Consider the following 13,263-nt stretch of genomic DNA (forward strand, 5'->3'; position numbering starts at 1 on the left):
AATAAAGGCGGCAGAGTGCGTACTTTATATATAATGTTTTCACATTCAACTAAACAGAGCATGACTAGAGGAGGTTCACATTAACGCCAAAACATACTGTAGGCTTTCCCTGCTACGCAAGAAACCCCCCACAGTCTTATATATATTTACATACACACACACATATATATATATACATATATGCTTCACCATATCGCTCCACACCAGCCCTGATGTTTGTCTGGTCTACACACTGTATCTCGGCCATGTGTGAACGTCAGGGCAGGAAATAAAGCGCGCTCCCCCGTTACTGGCACATCGTGCGTAACAGGGAAGTGAGACTTAATCTACTGTCTGCGTTGAGGGGGGAAAAAAAAGTTGTCCGTGCCTACTCGACGAGCTGCTCGGCGATCTAAATTCATTTCTCCTCGGTTCAAAACAACAAAAAGTATCAAGTTTTATGCGTGAAATTGAGTGATGGGGACAGGAAATGTTCAATAGGATATTCGGACTGGCTGTGTACTTATGAGACAGAAGAGGAGGAAGAGGCGACGGATCACAACACTGTCAGTGTTTTGCTGAAGGTAAGTTTAAATGTTTGTTTTATTCTATGTCTTTGTTAAACACTGGGACCTACAGCTTATTAGGCTTTGTCAGATGTAGAAACGGTACGTTATTAATGAGGCTGGTGTGCCTCTTTCATGTTTTGGTTACAGGATGTGTGTCGGCCTCATGTCCTTTCTACAGCTATACAAACCTTAAATGTGATAATGTAGCTACATGATCACCCACTGAAAAGAGGCTCAAACTGGGCTTTTAATTATTATTACTTTTTTATTATTATTATTACTTGTATTTCATAAAGTGTTTCAAAGAGTTATGTAATCAAGGTAATATAATTAATTTCTTTATGAAGCCAGTCCCTCCCTCTGTGCCCTGTGGCAATAACACGTCGGTGTCAACACTGCTGTTCCTAGAAGCCTGGCAGTGTAATGATCCTAATATGGTGTTCAAACCAGTAGTGGAGGAACTGATTACATTTTTATATTGATATACATACAGTGCATATCATAGTATTTGCTTCCCAAATATAGATATTATACAGTAGTACAGTAGTTTACAAATTGCAACTGCATTGAACTCCAAAGTAACTCTCGTCTTTCCTGTTAATATCAAACACATGTGATGCAGGGCAAGTCAGAGCAGTCACGATTCTTGTTTTACAGAAATGTGGCACTGTTTCGAAACTTTGGCAGCCTTTCCACATTCATGGAGCATACTTCAGCAAAACATTTGATTCATGTGTAACACCCATTCTCAATGACACCTGAGGAAGGGCTGGCAATGGGTAGCTATTATACTGAAGCTACAATGAATAGACGATTATTCGTGACAACAATAAAACTGTTTGTCGGGACAACAAAAACCATGTCCAGGATTAAAAACCTGTCAGCTACACCCTCCTGTGGCTCCACAGAGACACTAGAGACAGATGACTGGAAGCTGATCCAAAATTATCCATATTACAAAGTGAACTATGAAGAGTGCTTCCTGTATATTCATTAATAGCTCGTATTGAGCAGCCACAGCTGTTTTTTTCTTGACAGCCACTTGGCACTTGGCACTCCTAGAAAGATCTACTCTCTGTCCTTAGCTGCTCCCACACAGAGAAAGTGAAAGGGGGAAGTCTCTGTAACACTATCTCGTATGCTCCTGTCTATAATACATTTGAAACAATCTGAAATGAAATATATTTGCATTTTTATATAATGTTTTTATAATTTTAACATGGTAATTATATATTTTTTGTGGAAAAACCACATCAGACACATATTATTGTTCTAGGCAGTGTTTTATATGTCATAATACATGTGTGGATTTAAGGATTTTTAACAAGGAAACTGGACGGTTCGGACACAATCCAAACAGAGGATGTTTATGTCATGTTGGACTGGGGGAGTCTTGCACCTTTGTTTGTTTGTCTTTTTGGACACATATCATTGCATGGCTGTGCTGGAAGTGTGATGACTGCTCTGTTGATCATCTGAGGTTACTCCCTTTTCTTTTTCTTCTTGCCTTGATTAACAGTCTCGCATTTGTGAGGTCAGACTAACCAAATACTTATAGTATGTACACAATTTTTTTCTGTGAAAGAGAGCACTTTTCTCCCAAAATATAGGGAAGTTCATTCATGATTATCTAACGAAGGAAGTATGGGCATTTGTCACGCAAGATTCGGTCTCTTAGGTCAAAAAGTGGTACTTTCTGTTAGGAAGTGATGCAGGCTACAATAAGAACATAGCCTGTTGCTTTTTGGCAACCATGTTTTCAAAGGTTGTCATGGTTTTAAAGCTCATTAAAGGAGCGTAACAGAAGGAGAGTAACAGAAAGACAAATAATAACAGGGTTTTGACATTCCTGCAAGATACTGGCTACCTCCTGCAAGATTTTAAGAAGTGGTTAGGGTTAGGGTATTTCTGTGTACAAATCACATACATCAGCAGAATTGTCAACATGAAGTACTTTCCTCTGTTCACTTAAAGTTAAATAATCTATATTGTAATAACGGATGATGAGTCATGCCTCATTACTGTAAAGTGCAAGGGTTTCAATAACTGCTTTGTCAACAGTATGTACTCTAGTGCTGCACAACAGTAGCAATAATTCAAATTTATTCTCAGCACGTGAATTTTTCTCAGTAATGTTCTAGTGTTGTTTAATTCATTATACAAAATCACAATCCTCAGTATGTTTTTGATTGGAGCTGAAACATGTCAGGGAATTGATGGTTAGCAACTATTTTGATAATCAAGTTAGGACTGAAATGAAGAACTAATTATCGAGTACTTTGTCTAAAACCCAAAGATATTTTGTTTATTATCACTTAAGACAAAGAAAAGTCACATTTAAGAAGTTGGTACCAGATTTTTTTTCTATTTTTACAAAGAAAGGAAGAATTAAACAATAAATTTAAACAAATCTTTGCTGACTGATTTTCTGTCTGTCTGAATTTGATGGTGTCACCTTTTGCCTTTAGATATTTTGATGCCGATTTTCACAGTTTGAAAATAATCATTAGTTGCAGATATCAGTTTGATAAATGTCCGTGAACAAAGGCTTCTCTTTGCTGTATAGCGTGACAGGTAGAGGTGAGTGGACTGGTGGAAAGTGCAGATATTGAAAAATAATAATAATAATAAAATATATATTGTTACAAATGTTGTTTTAAGTTAAGAGTTACGCATTCAAAGTAATCGGTTGTCAGTCTAATCAGATTGTTATGTTTTCCCCCACATTAATTTCTGAGAATGCCAGTGGAAATATCCAGTATCATTTGACTTCCCATTATGCAGTGACATTTACTACACAACCTTACATGTGAGTTTCCATACCTAAACAGATATCATCATAGTGGTATGAATAGATATCACGCAATAGTGACTTCAGCCAGATTTTGAACTACAGAGGTGAGTATATGTGTTACTTCCCACTTCATGCTGTGTGTGAGGAATCAGTTGAATATGAAAGATTGTCTCTTTCTCTTACTCAGTTAAAGAGTTTGTAATTTTGGATTATCTAAATGAAATGGACTTAGCTTGACTGTGTATGTCAGGGGCAGAGTACCCTGACATGTTGCCACATCTGGTATCAAAAACTAGATGTAATTCATATTCAAGAGAGTGACACCTCTATTGAATGTTTCACTAGAAATATATGATTTTGTTTTTACTGAAGCAAAACCTGGAAACCCTGACTGCTAGTACTTCATATAAGTGCAAAACAAAAATGCCAAACTTAATATATAGAACCAAAATATAGACTGTAGCTTGCTGACACATAATTTACCACAAAAAGAAAGATTTGCATTAAACAAATGATGGACAAAAAAGATCCGATTTTTCCATAGTTTCACAAACTTGTCCGCTTGCAGTTTTATGGGAAAAGTTATTAGGGCCCAAACACTAAACAGTGCGAAGGCCTTGGGCCCTATTGTAATTTTACTGATTATACAAAACGAAAATTTGCATGCACATCAGACCTGGTGGAAAATTTGATATTTTATGGTTCGCCAAAATGGCTGTCGCAAAATGGCTTAATAGCGCCCCCTAATGAATATAAAAATGTGAAAGACTGACGTATTTGAACAAAATTTGGTATATATGTATCATGTCCAGATGCACAAAAAAGTCTAGGGGACCCATGACGTCACTTCAACAGTCATGGCCATTTTTAAAAATATGTGTGATTTTTGCGATTTCCACGCCTCGTACTTGTCCTAGGGATTTAATCTGACCGACTGCAATTTCACTCAGAAACATCTTGAGACATTGGAGGTGAAAATTGTTAAAAACATTCTGATTAGGGATTCGGTTTGGGCGTGGCGGCATCAACAATTTCTTTCACCATCAAGCAGGAAGTCCTTATAACTCCTACAGACATCGTCCGATCTACACCAAGTTGGTCACGCATGTAAAGGGTCCCGCCCTGAGCATGTCTATTCATCAATACTACTCCATAGCGACACCTACTGGATACAATAGCGCCCCCTAGAAATGTTTTAAAAATTGAGCTCCTCGTCTCAGATTGACATAGACAAACGAAATTTGGTACACATATGTATCATGTACAGACGCACAAGAAAGTCTCTTGGACCCATACCCTAACTCCAACAGGAAGTCGGCCATTTAGAATCGTATTCGTGATTTTGGCGTTTTCCATACATCGTATTTGAACAAACTCCTCCTAGAGATTTAATCTAACTGACTTCAAATTCACTCAGAAACAGGAATGTTTCTGTACTGTATTTATTTCCTAGATTTTAAAAATGGGAGAGGAGCTAACAAGAGGGGAAAATTTGTGCAACAGAGATTTAACTGACCTACTGGTGCAGCAATGATTAGTAAATTAATCGATCAATCAATCGATAGAAAATATAACTATTCTGAGAATAGATTAATTGTTTTGAGTATCTTGTTCCAGCTTCCTGAATGTAAAAGTGTTCTGGTCACTTTAAACTTCTTTGACAGTAAACTGAATATCTTTTAGTTACATGTTGGGCTTTGGGAAACTAATTGACAATTTTCTGACATTTTATAAACTGATTGAGAAAATAATTGACAGATTAATTGATAATGAAGATAATCATAAGTAGTAGCCCTGGTTAATACTGAACTCATCCAAAGCCTTGTCTGAAGGCAAAAAATACTTTATTTCAGATTTTTAAGAATGAAAAATGTCATTCTACAATTCTGCAGTTTTTTTGTGGTTATCACAGCCAAAAATGCTTGATTTTGCAGCAGCTTTTCTAAAAAAAAAAAAAGACATAATTTGCAGTGTTTTATGTGCTGTTCCAAGCAAAGGAAAATAATGCATTTTTAAAAACTACTATGAAGAGTCATATGTAATCACTTCCTGCAATAAAAAGCTAACTGCATCTCACAGAAACATCCATATTTCAGTGCTAATTTTCAGATTCATTTTGTGACCATGAGAACAACAAGCTCAAAGTTATATACAGTCTGCCATTAAATAATGCCATTGAAGTAATCCATTGACAGAAAAATATATAATCATTATCTGCAATAACATAAGTTAAAGGTTGAATATGTAGAATATATTAAAAGCTATATTTTTTTTTAAATAATACAGCCACGGGGCGTTTTGAGGGGTACAGAATGAAAGTATTGCTTTTCCATAAAAAAAATGTTTAGTCTGAATTAATATTTTTAAAATTTTTTGACGGGTTCGACAATGACGTTCTGACACGTTCTGTGTACATTGTACCAGCCATTTAGCGGCCGGAATTGCGGGTTGCCAGGGTTGTCTGTTGTTCCGGTGCAGCTACTGTAGGCTGGCACTGGGTGAAATGGAGTTGTAAACAAGCAGAGCCGTGTTGGACTTCCCAGCGTTTCTTGCTCTCAAGTACAACTTTTCATCACAAAAATTCGAAGGTAAGACAGAATATCTGTTAGTAGCTGTAGATAAGTGGTTATTGAACTTTGTATTGTTTGGCTGCTGGTTCACTGAGTTTTTAGCGCAATAATAGTGGTACTGTTGAACTCGCCAGGGTCTTAGCTTTCATATGAGATGCTATTTGTTTGTGTACCATGAAGTATCAAAACGGTAGCAATGGAAATGTGGAGAGTGGGTTGACTTTCTGACGCTATTCGGATTTTGATATTTGATCATTAACCTCTTAACGCACGCTGTTCCGTTCACGGGACAGGACAGATGTTAGTAGGTAGCCACACGTTCTTCTGAATGTTTTAAACACCAACCCTTAAACATATATATTCATGCCGTACATTGTTGGAAAGCTTAGATTGTTCTGATTCATTCAAGACCACTCACGACTTATATGGTTGCTCACAGCCGTAATAGTATTATCGATTAGCTCGGCTAGCCACTCAGCTAAGTGAGAAAAGCTATAATGCCTACATACCTTCAAAGTCTTCCCTTTATCCACAACGATCATCTTATGACACAGGACTTTCTGTACAGCTCGCCAAGTATCCATTCTTGTGAAATATGAAATCCGTTTCCATAAAACCGGAATATTTTCCTCAATATGTCCATGTATTTAGTCCAACACCTAATGTAATAACACAAATAACAAACCATATACGGTCCGTTTACGTCATTTCCTGACCTGCGCGTCCATCTCAGAGCGACCGTGAGCCTCTTCTGCTTCTGACGACACCACACACAAGCCAATCGGTGCTTAGGATTAGGCAGTACATGCAGAGACATTGCTGCTATTCCCACTGGCGTTACAATGTAATGTACCTCGGTGGTTTCAAGTCAGTTACAGCGAGGGTATGTTCGCTTCCTGTTTTCAAAATAAAAGCACCAACTCTATCGTTATGGTTTTCTTAATAATAAAAGGCAACGGGTGTTTTATTTTGTGAAAATGACCGGAAGTGCGTTACTCGCTACGGCTAACTTGAGTGGCTCCGAATTCGCAGGAACAAAACTTTAAACAGATGTTATTTGGACAAATTAGCGTCACATTGTGGATCTAAAGGGTTACTTTCTCGCTTAAAAAGGTTAGACATGTGGATAAAGTGGTATATTTACAGAGTTAGAGCTAAAATAAAATTCTTTATTTGTATAGCACCAAATCACAACAGAGTAATCTCAAGGCACTTTACACATAGAGCAGGTTCTAAACTGAACTCTTCAGGTTTTAACTTTAAAGAGACCCAACATTCCCACATGAGCAACAGTGGCAAGAAAAAACTGCCTTTTAACAAGAAACCTCAGGCAGAACCAGACTCAGAGTGGGCAGCCATCTGCCTCGACCGGTTGGGGTTGAGAGGAGAGAAAGGAAGGATAGAGGAGAGAAGCACAATGACTGTGGATCTGGATGACTGGAATCTGTCATCCGGACGTCTACAGGCCCAGATTACCTGTGAGACGAGAAAACAGACAACTCCGGGGAAGAAGTTTAGGTTTCGGTTAAAATGTACAAACTGTATAATCCTGACATTTAGCATTTTCATCTCTCCGTAACCATGAAAACATATTGAAAGTGCATTTCACAAGCAACACACAGAATCATTTCAGCTAATTTCAACCTACAACAAACTTTGCCATCTGGAAACAACCAACTAATTCAGACCAAAATCTTCCTAATTGGGTACAGATAATTTACTGTCCAACTTAAATTAGTTATTTGAAAAGTTCATCAAACAGGTGATAACAACTAAGAGAAAGCATTAAACCACTACTACAGGTACTTTTTTCAGAGCAAATGTAGACAAATAGAGGTCTGCAAAGATCTTGACTGTAATCTATTAGTATGGTGCCAGATGACAGAAATATAAAATAATATATCCAAGGTTGAATAACAATAAGTAAGGGAATACATGAGTAACCTGGTTAAGGCTGATTACAAGAACATGGGAGACAAAGTTCCACCAGACACAACCAAATGACCCATGTTTTTCTGTCATCTGACGTCGTGAGGAGTCACTCAGAGTTTTGGTGCGGTTGTACTCTTTAATTACATTTGGTACACATATGTATCATGTACAGAAGCACAATAAAGTCTTTTGGACCCATACCCTAACTCCAACAGGAAGCCCTGAAACTCCTGCGGTAATCAATTGCAAAAAAAATAAACTTACATGTTTGGCCTCCTCATCTGCCCTTCCACGTTTTCTTGTAGGGCTGTCACTTTCCTCAAGAATGATCGTGTCGTCTGAGTGGCAGGAAAGAATTTAAAGGATGACTGTGTTGTCTGCACTACCAGCCGAGAGTGGACTGGAACTGGATTCTTGGGACCTGGTTTCTTGAGAACTGATGGATGACGTTTCCTTGAAATCTAAGTGAAGTTTGGGAGAGAGAGAGGCAGGACAAAAATAACATCACTGTGTTATTAACAACAAAGTGCAAACTAGGTCAACATTTAATGAATGATGCTAAAAAAAAATTAGAATCAATAAAAGGGGCAATTATACCATTATCAAATTTGATAGTCAGTATGCCAACGTTGGGCTGCTTCAAAGACCTCTGCATCCACCTCAGTCCCCGTCTCATCAAAAACCCTTGTGCCTTCAGTGACTGGTGGAACTGAGAACTTCAAGAAAGCTATAACAAAACATAAAAAGTTGCGGTCAATTAGCAAAATATTGCAAGCTCTCACAAATATTTCAGAGTTTTGGTACATTCATGTTAAATATTGTGATCACAAAATCAAAATGTCCTGGAATGACTGAGCTTCATTACTCCAAAGCTAGTGGGTACATAAGTACAATTACCACTACAAACATTTCACCCAGTGTACATAACCATTACTGCAAAGGCTTGTGTCAAAATGACCTACCAGACCCCCTGCATGATGAAAACAGTCAGGATTTTATAACTTAGTGCTAGCCCATGAACTAAAGGCGAGGAAGCAGGTTTAGCAATACAGGGGATATCACATTCCCCTGACAACTGCTGTGTTTCTATGACAAGAGGTAATCAAAAAGGCCTTCATTATTTCAATAAGTAGATATAACACAACATATGAGTTGAACTACAATAGAAGCCTTATTTATATGATCCTATTGGCGTTGGTTACTGTATCCTTGTTGTGTAGTCTTGTATTGTGCAGTGGTGGATTTTCCCTATCCAGAAAAGGAAACTGTAGCTTAGTGTGCTGGCTAAACACAGCATAGTGTATCTACCCAAACACTGGCTAGAGTGCTGTGTGTTGTTGTATGGTTATAAACTGTTGCCTAAAACTTTGCCCAAACAGTTCCCTAATTATTGTAAACATCCACCTAAATATGCCAGAAATATGCCCTGTATCTCTGCCAGAGCAGTGCTGTGTGTAAAGGTCAACTGTGTGTAAATAAAGCAGAGTGCAAATGCAGAGCTGGCCCAACATGGAAACAACAACTTAGCAACAAAAGGGAACAAACATTAGGACTACAAGGATTTGGTTGTCTTAATGGATGTGCACAGTGCCCAGGTCCTCGGTCAGGACCACAGTATTTTTTCCAAGGTGTATATTTCTAAAAGTCATGACATAAATGCTTAAAATCATTGAATTTTTTTTTAACTTTGGTGCAACAAAGATTTTATACAGGATGATTCATTTCTCCACCTGAGTGGTACTTGTGTGTTTGTGGGTGTGTGTGCGTGAGACAAGTGGATATTGTTATCAGTACTACAATATCTTTGCTCAACACGGTGGCTCTTGATTACGCGTGTTGACAGGCCATCACTGAATTAAAGCATACTTTGGATAACCAGACAAACTGCTGATTTTTTGAGATGACAAAGGAAGACAAGCTACTGTACTACTGCACACAATGCAGGCTCAGGCAAAAGAATGAAATAAAGAACACATATCTAGTGTGGGACATTCATTTAATATTTAAAGCTAGATCATTTCACAAACATTTTGGCAGAATTATTACGTTTATTTGTTGCATTGGGGCAGTTATCAAAAGTTAAGTGTTGTGTGAAAGAATTTTCATGTTGTTTTCATGTCCTGGTCAAACAGTGTGACCACAGTCTTACATGTAGCATGGTTGGCTTAGCAGAAGGCTTTTGGTAATGTTTTGTTTGTTATTGTTTGTTTATTTTTGTTTATTTTCCTCTAAATTCTTGTTGGTTCTTGGTATGCTTCTTGACTTACACAATGCCGTTTTAACCATGATTCTTATGTTTCACTCATGGACATATCATTGTCCACTGATATGGTTGTAAGCTTTCCAAACATCTATCTTTTTGGCCCTTGGTGGTATCAGATTAATTTTTAAAGCAGGTCTGCATTCCAGCCTAAGATTTTAGCTCTCACTGTGATTGTTTACAGCCTCTCTGAATTACTTCTAGATTAAACTCAACTTTCCACACAATTGTATTGGACAGCATTTAGTCAAGAGATACATGAAAATGATTATCTACAGAGTATTAAATATAACATGTTAATAGGATTTTATATTGGATTTTTCTGCTTACCTTTTTTTGCCGAAGCAACAAAGTGGAAGAGCATGAATCCAGATTTGATATTATCAAAGAAAAAAACATTTCAGCTCATTTAAGTGTATTAAAAGGAATACATCATTAGTTAAGGCAGACAACTGTGGTTGTGCTGATTACCATCAGCTGCTGTATTTATTCTTCAATATTGCTGCTTACTCATCAACTACTTGGCTACTTATTGAATAATAATGTTGAGTCATGGTAATGTATACTGTGTGGCCATTACAACATTCTCTGTTATAAACATCTCACTTGTACTCTGCTGATATGCCTGTGTTAGGCCTTTGGTAACTTTGTGTTAGACTATTTCTTGGAGTCTAAACTTGTTGCCTTCTATCTGTAATTGTGTCATCCTGTTTTTCAATTCTGTATTTCTGTGAATTTATATATACTCTATCCTGCACGCACAACATGTTACATTTCCCCAATCACAAAACCGGGGGTCACTGGTTGGGACACTAACAATATAAAACACTGAAGCATACAAAAGGATAGAATATATCGTATGGCTGTACAGATTGTAAAACCCTCTGAGGCAAATTAATGACTTGTGATATTTGGCTATACAAATATAACTCACTTGACTTGCCTGACAGCATCAGAGTCACTTCACCCAACCAAGAGATACAGCACTTGTTTTTATGTGTTTTTACACGTTACTTATTGTATTGATTAAACAACGAGATATAAAGCATGAATTAATACGTTTTAGAGGTGCTAAGTGACAGATTTTACTTGACCTCTTTTAGCTCTAGCCTCATTTAGGGTATAGACATGAGAATGGGACCAATCTTCTCATTTAGTTCTCAGCAAGCCAGCCAATAAATGTGCTTGCCAAAATGTCAAACTATTCCCTTCAGGGAGGATTCATTCTCTCACAGAGTAGTGTCTTTTTTTGTCTAAAGTCTGACTGATCTTGATAGCAACTGTCAGAGACAAATGGCCTCATAATGTTTTCTGTATTCCTGCCTGAGTTTCCAGTTGTTTTTAGGGCCCTATGATTTCCACATTGCAGAATACATAGACTGAATCACAGGATTTGATAATCAGTCAATCAATCAATCTCAATCAATCTTTATTTATATAGCGCCAAATCACAACAGAAGTCATCTCAAGGCATTTTACACATAGAGCAGATCTAAACAGTACTTGTTAGTGTAAAAATAGAATCAACTGTTAAACAAGGAATATCATGGAATTAACCAAAATGTGGATGTTATTTGTAAAACTATTTGTAAAACTCTGGGTTTTCCTTATTATTCTCACAGTGCTTTAGGCGAATGAACAGTAGAAAACTCTGCTTCGTTTCTATATCGTGTTTTGCTGTCATTGAAGGGTGCGTTGCTTCTGTCCTCTGCTGTCTGTGTTGGAGGGTGGGGCTCAGCTCCTCCACACACACACAAACACACACACACACACACACACTGAGCAACCAGCAGAGAGGCCACAGTGGAGACAGTGAACCAGGTGAAGAGAAAGATAAAGTTTTACTTGAGCTGTTAGACAATGATGCTCGTAAAAAGTAAAAAGCCAGTAAGAGAAATTTATCAAACCACCTGTTCAACAAGCATGGACATGTTGAAAAGCGATAAGCGGTAGATTTCAGTTTAATTAAATTTTCCCACGCATTTTACCCATAAATCTTAAAATGGGGCTTTAATTCTCTTCAACTGAGTTACAGGCTGAGATGACAGCTGAACGTATTCTTTTATTGATATCATTTTTATTTTTTTTTATTTGTTTGTTTGTTTGTTTATTTGTCAGGAACAGTGCATATTAATAAACATATCTGTAAAAATTCCAGAATTAGCCTAGTTAGGCTAGTTTTCATCTGTTGTCCCTGGCCAGGTGTGAGTTGGCAGCCTAAAATCAAGAAACAGTTTTAAAACATTATAAGACAAGTTAGTTACAATAAGTATAAAACACAGAGTGACATAAGCAGCACACAGTAAAAGCAAAGTAAACTACATCTGAACAAAGCAACAAACAAACAGTTACAGAGCAGCTTGACAGGAGCAGACATAAGCAAGAACTAATGTGAGTCAAAATGGATGTAAGCATAACACACATGAGCAACAATCAAGCAAGAAGCAGGACAGCTGTAACACAACAGGTCAACAGCATAAACAGGGACAGACATTAGAAAAACAAGTGCAAGGAACATGATAAAAATAAAACTAAGGCAGGCCAGGCAACAAGACATGTTATCAGCAAACACAAAGACAGACGAGCAGGAACAAGTAAAAACAGGTTAACAACTATGGGTGACAGGGCAGCAGTTTTAGCAACAAGTCAGTTTTGTAAGGTGATGGGTTCATCCAGATTAGTGCTGACAGATTTAGAGACTCGTGAGCCATGTCCTTCATTCAAAAGTTCTTGAGTATTGACAAAGAACCAGTCTATATATATAATATATAATAGATTAAAATATTTAATCTCATGATTGTCATGAGTTAACTCATGATTTTTTTTTTCTAAATATACTTTAAAGAATATTTTCTTATCTTATTAACATGGGAGTGGATATATGCTTGCTTTATGCAAATGTTTATTATTATTGAAAAAATCGGATGTCAGTCACGATATGAGTTAGGAACTAGTTACATTCACTCACTCTCTCTCTCTCTCTCTCTCTGTCTCTCTCTCTCTCTCTCTCTCTCTCTCTCTCTCTCTCTTTTTCTCTCTTTTTCTCTCTCTCTCTCTCACACACACACACACACACACACACACACACACACAGTCCGTCTCTCTGTCTTCCTTGTATGGTCGAGGTGGGCTAATGCTGTTTTTTGAGGGGTTTCAGTG

At 37.4% G+C, this 13,263-nt stretch overlaps 1 protein-coding gene across 3 annotated transcripts in view; it reads left to right on the forward strand.

The window, feature by feature from the left end:
- Positions 1-344: 344 nt before the first annotated feature.
- stat6 (signal transducer and activator of transcription 6, interleukin-4 induced) overlaps positions 345-13,263 on the forward strand; it is a 30,351-nt gene continuing 17,432 nt past the window's right edge. For all 3 annotated transcript variants that reach the window (XR_008321201.1, XM_053316976.1, XM_053316977.1), the window contains exon 1: positions 345-563. The gene's annotated coding sequence lies outside the window, so the exon portion shown is untranslated. The remainder of the gene's footprint in view (positions 564-13,263) is intronic.

The sequence above is a fragment of the Scomber japonicus genome, chromosome 4, assembly GCF_027409825.1.
Source record: "Scomber japonicus isolate fScoJap1 chromosome 4, fScoJap1.pri, whole genome shotgun sequence".
Classification (NCBI taxonomy): Eukaryota; Metazoa; Chordata; class Actinopteri; order Scombriformes; family Scombridae; genus Scomber; species Scomber japonicus.